The 9,116-nt window shown below is 43.7% G+C and overlaps 1 long non-coding RNA gene across 1 annotated transcript in view; it reads left to right on the top strand.

The window, feature by feature from the left end:
• The first annotated feature begins 521 nt into the window (after window positions 1–521).
• LOC119657976 overlaps window positions 522–9,116 on the top strand; it is a 237,138-nt gene continuing 228,543 nt past the window's right edge. Inside the window, exons 1-2 of the long non-coding RNA XR_005250190.1 lie at window positions 522–599; window positions 656–841. This is a non-coding gene — a long non-coding RNA (uncharacterized LOC119657976). The remainder of the gene's footprint in view (window positions 600–655; window positions 842–9,116) is intronic.

Genomic DNA, 9,116 nt, shown 5'->3' with positions numbered 1-9,116 from the left:
AGTGGTCTCCCGCAGCAAATACTGCATGAGACTACTCATCAAATTTAATTTTAGAGCGGGGCGACCTACAACTGATGCTATTAAGCAGCAAAATTGGCTCAGGGACACAGTCGTCACTGTCGGCAAGCGGTGCTCCTTGTGACCCTAGACGTAAGAACCCCTTTAGTTTTACTTGAATCTGGTACTGAAAAATCGTTTCCAAAATTCATATTACGGATGTTGAGGGATTATTTAAAGGGCCATGCCCCACTCTACGACACAGGGGAAGGGCAGCGCAGAGTGAAAGTTACATTGGGACCGGCTCAGGGATCTATTCTTGGTTTGGACTTATACCCCTTATAGCCCTCTACGACACGAGCTACCTGATGAATCGCATCTGGTCGGATAGGTGGACGTTCTTGCAGCACGATTACCGTATGGCGGAGCGAGCAACTTGCGTGTCGGACGCACGCAAGTGCGATTCGCGGTGGCCATGACATTGAGAAACAATTTTTGACAGCGAAAGTTGTTTTCGGTGTCAAGTTCTGTTCGAGACTGGAAGAAACGAGGAGAACGACTCCTCGCTTAAAATTTACTCCCATTAAGCATTTCTGAAAATAGTAAGTTTAAAATATAATAAAATGTTTTAATGCAATCAGTATAATTTTCATTATAGCCGCACGCACTGTTGAGCAAGCTCAGTGCACATTGGGAATGGTGATGTGGCGAGTGAGCACATGGATGGTAGAGCAAGAATTCTCTCTAGCCTTGTCGAGAACTGAAGTTGTTGTGCTGACCTCCTTTACGTTTCCGAAATACGAGCTGACTCCGTCAGTAAGGAAATATACCGTAAGCGCCTAGCGTAAGTACCGTCTCAAAACTAGCTGTAATGGTGATGGCGGAAGTTATTCTGATCGCTCCCCATGCTGCCGAGCGGAGGTTTATATACCTTAGGAAAGGCGAGGAAATTAAGGAAGCTGTCACTCGTGAAGAGAGGGTCCGTATTTTCTAGGTATACCAGCAATCTTGCGGAACAGAATCGATAGGTAGGTGTACCACGCATCTCATGAAAGACATGTAGCCGCGGTTCAGTAGAAAGCATGATGAGGTTGACTATTACCTAACGCAGCTACTCAGCAGACAAGAGGGTTTTCAATCTTACCTGCACACAATCAGAAAATCATGCTCGCCTGACTGCATTTATTGCAAGGACGTGGTTGGTGATGCCTACCATACCTTTTTCTTCTCGGAATGTGGGATTCAAAATTGCTGCTTCTCGAAAAGAACCTCACAAATGTACACGATAAGTGCGGAGGATAATATCAGAAGAGGCGGAGCTATTCATTCGTCAATTACAGAGTTTAAAAAGGGTACGTATATGTATCAACGAGGACTCGAAGTTGTAATACGTAAGGGAGGGAGTGCAGAGCCGAAAAAGTCGTTTTTAAAATGGGTGGATTTGGGCTCGTCAATTACAATGTAGTCGCAGTTGCGGAAGGGAGACGAAATTACAGAGCAATATTCAAGGGTTGAGATCGTTTGCAAAGATAGGGGCAGTAGTGGAACCTGGAGGGACTCTAGAGGAAGGATGCTTGAATGCTAAAATCGTGACATCAATAATCAACACATGCCACTATAATAGCACCTACCTCAATTTTTAAAGCGAATTTATGTAAATTAAATACATTCAAAAAGAAACTCCGAAAAGCGTGGCCAAATAGCGAATAACAAATCTGCTATCAGTACGATCCTTGCCAACCTAGAACAAAATTCATTGCCCTTGGAGTAGCATATGAGTAGTAGTTGCGTCGTGCGCACGCACGCATGCAGTCATTGTGCTGCGACTATAACACATGAGGGCCAACTTTGTTCCTAGTGTATACCAATACCTCGTCCGGAGAAGAAGCATATGCCATCGTCGAAAAAATGGGCTCAGAGGTCACTGGTACGAGTAGCTAAAGTATTTAAATTGAGCGCAGAAGTGGCAACTAGAGCGTCATTCACAACGAAATTGATATCAGATGATTGGGCCACTTTTCCGAGATTCGTGATTTGTTGAGGAATCTGCGAATTTCGCCCCATTGAAGGCCCACCGGAGGAGACTGTTTCAGAATAACTCGAGTGGCCAGGTAACCGTTTTGAAGCAAAGTGTCTGTGTCAGATTGACAGATAACAAACCGGTCTTAGGGGTCGTCAGCGATTTTTAACAGTTCGCTCAAGACACTGAAATTGCGTTCTCAAGTTGTCTTCCAGCTGTTAGTATACTTGCATAGGTAGTAGCCTTGAGAAAGTCTCCCGATGAAAAGCACACCGCATATGATCGTCACGGGGAGAATTCACACACTGGGAATTCTCGGGTAATCCGTGAGCTAGAGGCAGGGAACCGGGATAAGGGCTTCGTCATGAAGGGTACACCCGTTCTTGATTTTCGGGGTAGACTCATTCCCATACGGTGCACTGGTAAAAATCCCTGCGGGTAACGAGCAATATAAAAAACAAAAAATCGATATAATAGCGGAGTTAAAAGAAACGAAGAAGGACAAGGCTTGGCTCATTAAGCCGGTGTGAGGCAAAACATTTGCGGAAGTCCTCAATGAAATCGGTTACAAGATTAAATCCGATTACAGTGGAGCAGAAGTGCCTTTCATACGGAAAATTTAGGGTGCGGAGCCTTCGTTTAATCAACCTCTGAGACAACGAAACGGGTGATTCGTTATTAGGGCAGAAACTCTCTTTTCTAGTCTAAAGCATGTGTGCTCTCTAGAAATCCGAGATCTTGACTAGCTCACAAAAAAGGTGAAAGTCATAAAGCGTGAATATCCAAAAGTAAGGATGCCCGAATAGGTATCACCACCGTCAATGCTGGAGGCGAAAAACTCGCTGTTGTGGAAGTTGCCGAGCGACACCCGTGGAAAATCTTTAACAAGAGGAAAATCAAAATTTGATAAATAGTATGCAAAGTATGAATGCGGGAAATTCTGACCAATGTTATAGGTGTCGGGACTATGGACACACCTCCGCAACTTGCCCAGGACTCGACAGGAGGACCGCATACCGTAGGTGGGGTCAGTTAGGTTACCAAAAAACTAGATTTCAGGGTCGAATTAGAAAATTATCCACATCTTACAAATTAACATTTGCCGGAGTGCAATTATTCACAAGCGATGTCTGCTTTGGAAGTAAAGGCTGATCTAATGTTTTTCAACGGTTTCAAGGCATCTTTACTTAACGGATACCGTTGCCATATGGGTTCGGGAAGGTACTCAACTTCAGGTTCTTGCCCAAAGGCAGGGGGATGGCTTTTCTGGATTCAGTGTTTAAGGATAAGGTGTTTTGGCATTTACTTAACACCGAATGAGACGATGCCGGACTTCCGATGTAGGCTCGATGCTTTTGAGGATGCGGTTTCAGGCACAGAGGGGCAAATCCTTATAATGGGTGACTTTAATTTTAGAGCTAATGAATGGGTTTTGCCTCACCCAGACTCGAAAGGGAAACGGATTCTAAAAATGGCGGCGAGAATCGGGCTCGTAGTTTCAAACACTGAATCTACGCCGAAATACCGGCATTCAGTCTGTGGAAGGCGTAACTTTTGCGTCAGAATTTCTGACCCTGTTGGTAGACAGGTGGTCAGTTCTACAAGACGTCTTGGCAAGTGACCACCAGTACATCAAGTTCGAAATGGGTGAGAATATTTGTCGATGTATACCAATCCAGCGTTCCCCATGCACGTAGAGCGTCACGAAGGTGAATATCAGAGATTCGTCAAACCCTTTAGGGCAGGTAAAATCGTGCTTCCACTTCAGGACATGGTAGCGTTGCAGTTGACACTGTCGTAAATTCAGTAATGAACCTGATAATGAAGCGTTGTATGTACTGGCGATAGCAAGGCGTCAGGTACCCTCGCGGAAGTTTACAAACTAGCCGTCTTCCAACGGCCGCACTTGCTGCTGAGACCGTTCTCCGCTTGCCTGACGGAAGGCACTTTTCCTATCCGCTGGAAGATGGTCAGGGTCGCACTAATCAGGAAAACAAAAGGAGACCATGAGCTGCCGTCTGCAAATCGACCGCTGTGTTCGAGCAGGGCAACCCGGAGTAGACTCGCCGAAGTGATACAATCTCTCTGAGAGTTATCCATACGACAGTTCGATTTTTGTGCAGGGTAATTCGTAGTAGATGTTTGCAAGCAAGTCGTTCATGCAGTTCATCGAGAGGAAGGACACAGTAGTCAAATTCAACGGAGGATGTTCCTCGTGATGCTTGGCTTCAGAAATACCTATAATTTTGTAAGATGGAAAGACATTCCCTGAACACTAGACAATAATTCCCACGTGTCAAACTACATATCTCTCACGGATATTAAAGGATCATCAGGGAGACCGTTCACGGTCAGGGGAGGATGCCGATCACGACCAGAATAGCACAAGTATTAATCCCAGGGCCGCACCTACGATAGTCTGCTAACACTCGACATGCCAGAAGAGTAACGACTGGCCAGTTATGATGTTGCGGCATATGTCGCTGGGCGCATTGTTGTAGAGGCAAAAAGTAGACTTGGCATTTTGACGCGCCTTCTCGCTAAGCGCTACTCCGGATGTCTCGAGTGACTTAAGCAAATAGTCTCTCTTGATTGCATAATTACTGCGGGGTTCACTTTACATGTGCTACCCTCATATGGGAACACTGAAAGAACACTAGTGCAGAACAATCTCAACTTGATCTTGGTGTTGAGATAATTGCATTTCCAGGTTTTAGACAAGGCAGCAAAAGCGTATGTAGCGCCTTCGGAAGTGGCCGACAACCTGCGTAGCTCAATGCTCACCAAGATTCTCAGGTGGATCAGTCAGTATATCTGCCGTCCGATCATCAATATAGCTCTCCCACTGTCGAGCAACACCTCGATTACAAAAGTGGTCGATGTTTAACTTGCAAGAAGTGGTGGACGCAACACGCAAGCGAACATAAACGTAACTGGTGTCATCGACATCTACTGCTCATCTCAAAGTGGTCGATCTTATTGCTCACAGGGCGTCGATCAATTGGAACCCAACTGGCGGTCTCTATGCTCAAACAATGTGTCACCAATGACAAGGCGATGATAGTTAAAAAAATTCGCAAACCTGCAAACATTATCAATAGGGTCGCCAAGACCGTGTTTCCCCATCACATGTCCAAGCAAAGTGTAATCAGAGCCTACCCTGGTATTCAGATCGCCCATAAGGATCACAATGTCACCTTCGGGAAACTTCTCCTGAACTGCGTGTAACTGCTCGTAGAAAATATTCCTATTCACTATATCGGAAGTCTTCGTTGGTGCATAGCATTGTACTATTGTAATGCCTCTTAACCTGCACCGGAATCCAGTAGTTAGAAGTCTGTCAGAAACCGGCTCCGGTGAGGAAAGTGCCTTGTGATACCCATCAGAAACAACATGATACCAGACTCGCTTCTGCTACGTCTCGGGTGTCCAGGGTACAAAAACATATTGTCATAAATCTAGCAAGAGGAAGAGGAGTATTCTTCAGACTGCCACCATCTTTCTTTGCTTAGGCCGGCAATTACCAAACTAATATGGCTGTAATTCCCGCTCAAGTTCGTAAAGCCCTCGCTACCGTTGTCTGGAAGCGTGCGCACAGTCCAGAATACAGAAATATTCCGTTTTCGAAAAGCAAAGTTCATGGCCGTGAGGAAGTTAGCTAGCAATAAAGTTTTGCAAGTTGCTAGCCCACACATATCTACCGCTTTTAGTCGTCTTTTATCATAAAGAGGGAACGGGGTATACTGGTACAGCTTTTCAAAATTTGCAGCGATTTTGGACTTTGTTGCTGTTGCTATCATTGAACTCAAAGCACTACGAAAGTTTGTGTTCAAGGTCCATCTCAACTGAACCGGCACTACCAATCTATGCGTGTTCATAGTTTGCAACGTGCTTGCGGTTTGCCTTGGGGCGGAGTCAGACGTAACGTTAATTTAATCAATTTTATACCACAATTTCACTGAAAACAATTTACCGGCACATTGACGTTGACTTCCCTTGCATCTATGGGTTGTAGTTTGGCACTGGTGATGACAGCATGCTCCCCAAACCGCGAAGACGGATTTAACGCTACTAATGCATCGAGTGACATTAAGTTCAGATCCGTCGTTCCCGAAAACGACGGATCTAAGATATACAGATATACTGGAACCAGACATAAGATGTCGAGCTTCTGAAAATGTTTTAAAATTTGCAACCGTGGTGAGGTCCTCTTTCCTACTCTTCGCCTGCTCATCGTAGAGAATGAAAAGCATAATGTTAACGTTTTTCACAGCACCAGCTGCAACCCCTTTCATGATGCCGTATATAGCGGCGAACACGTTGTCATTTGGAACAGCTTCTGTTTCGCTCACCAGTTCAAGGATGGAATTCCTTCTGTCATAAGAAGACAACTTCTGAGTACGCAAGATCGGAGAGATCGTGAGAGTACGTGAGATCGGATTATTTGTTCATAATCGGTCAGTCAAAACCCTACTAACCTTGTGGCAGGTCTAGTATTTCGACGAAATCGATAAGACTGACTAGGCTGACCCTGACCAAAGTGCAAGGCCAGATAAAAGCAGCAGGATCACTCTACACACCATTCAACATGAAGAATAGGCTAAGACATATTATATTAATATTGTATATTTCGTCTTCTTTAACCTGGCCTAGGAAAAGGTGATCCGTGATACGAAGTAAATGTGACGACATTTCGGGTAAATGCTGAAATCAACTAATTCAAGGTATAAGCACCTATGTGATGGGATAATGTAACATAAGTGGAAAATTACAGCTGACAGAATGAGAGAACGGACCTTTCCTTCGACTGACAAATGTTGATGGAGGAATCAGAGACTAAGCCAGTGCAACTAGCATCCTTTCTCTAATTTAAGAAAAGTGACTGGCTCTAATGAGTTCAATATTTTGCTTTTGCACTTACAATACGCCGATATCTGTAGGCTCAATTTACTTTTCTAGATCTTCATTAAATTTTTGTTACCTCTTCCAGTCTTCTACATCATTTTCCAGGACGCGACAGGCCGAAGACAAGAGGTCTTTAAGGTATAATACTGTGATCCTAAAACATGAGTCACGAGTTCCCTCATCACCCACTCCACCTTTTTCGACCTAGTGTGATCTCCAATGGTTTAAGCGGAGCCTAATTATCCCATTGACATAGAGCAAGTTTCAAAGTAATCCGTCCTTGTCAATTTTCAATTCATAGGCGTACGATAACCAATTGCTAATTAATCCTTCAACTAACACCTTGTTCGACAATAGAATCAAAGTGCCTTTCTAAATAATTTCCTTAAATGTACATACACACGTTGTTGTCAGGGAAATTTCTGTTGGCCATTCTCTCGTCCCTTACATTTGGTTCACAAACATTGGAATTGAAAGCGTAGTCGCCTTCATTGTTGCTGAGATTCCTTTGATGTCATTCAGTGACATATCAAACTATTCGTTGCAACTCCGACAGCATGAGACCGAGCAGACAAGTAATGTCTATTCTGTGCAGCCCTCTTCGGGGTAACTTTACGACGTTACTTTGTACAATATTTACTCGAAATATGTCAACTTTTCACAAACCCTTGAAGTGAAAATAATGAGAAAAGTTATAGTTCGCGATTATGGCAATAACTGTGGAAGATTGTTAAATCCGAGAATGATAAAGTTAAACAACAACTCAATTAGGACGTGGTTGGTGAATGTTTTATATGGAAACAACGCTGGAAACAATTTCGTACGCTGAACACAGAATTTGATAAGTTCAGTGTAATCACTAATGAAAACTATACGAATTGAGCCTGGAAAGATAGCAATAGGCTAAAAGCGCGTTCAATGTATGACCGCAAGAAATAAACAAGTCGGGAAACCGGGACATATGCATATATTATGTGAAAGTATCCACTTTCAAGTGATATTGACATTGAAAATCTTGAATTTGCACAGAAGTAATAGCTTATAACTTTGTTAGTAATAGCGCGATTTTTACCAAATTTGGCAGGATCATACTTTATGCGGTAGCCTACATTACTGCATTTCGTGATTCTAGGATGCACTTAAGGGGCTTTTCCTGCCAATTACAAAAAATTCTAGTAATGCACCATTATTAACTTTATTTGAACAGGTATCGGTATGGAGGGTATTTCGGAGCCTAGGCACCATACAGTGTAAGCCTCTTGATTGTTTTTCAGATTTTTCGGTTAAGTAGTTTCTGAGAATGGGTCCGTTAAAGAAATGATCACTTTCAACTCCCCGCACTCCCCACCTTCCCAACAAATGTCAAAACTAAGACCGGCTTCGAAAAGTGCTAACTGAAACCTTTAATTTGATACCCCACATGACTATATTTGATGAAAAAGAAATTCACACCCCCCCTGTTGCATGTATGGGGACCCCCCTTTAGATTCGACGTAAAAAGATGTAATTCACTCTATGCGTGAGCGTTCATAGTTCCCACCTTTCTACCAAATTTGGTGTCAATCGCTAAAACCGCCTTCGAGAAAAATGCATGTGATGGACAGACAGACAGACGGACGGATAGACAGACAGTAAACGGATAACGAATAACGTTTTGTGCTTACACAAGGAATAAGGTTTTGCGTTAACATAAGTAAAGTAATTCTACTAAGCTGACCCCTTTATCAGTCGAATGTTATCTTCTTCATGAAAAGAGGAACGCGAACGTAATATTCCATCTGCCTGCGCCCCCACCACCACTCTTGCCTGAAGAAAATTCCCCCGTGCATAAAATTGCTGACGAATTCCACTCCACCTTCCACAAGATTGGTGTCGTCCCATTGCACAATACACAGTGAGGACATCATTTGCTTCCAATCTTGTGAGGGCATACTTTCGATTCACTGGCGAAGCTATGTTGACAATAGGCCATGCAATCCATGTAACCTCTTAGTTCATTTCGTTAACATAGTTTCTACGCTTTTAGCGTGTGCAGCCGTTCCTCCCAAGCAACCGACCCCCATGGATATTCTTGCTTATGCTTGTACGTGACTTTACGTCATTTAGTCAGAGGGGCAGCGGAACCACCACGACCAGTTTAGAGACAACTCTATAGCGGATTGTCGTATGAAGTATTCCAGAGGTCCTTCCCTAG

Source organism: Hermetia illucens, chromosome 5 (assembly GCF_905115235.1).
Source record: "Hermetia illucens chromosome 5, iHerIll2.2.curated.20191125, whole genome shotgun sequence".
NCBI lineage: Eukaryota > Metazoa > Arthropoda > Insecta > Diptera > Stratiomyidae > Hermetia > Hermetia illucens.
This window is presented reverse-complemented; position numbering and strand designations above follow the sequence as displayed.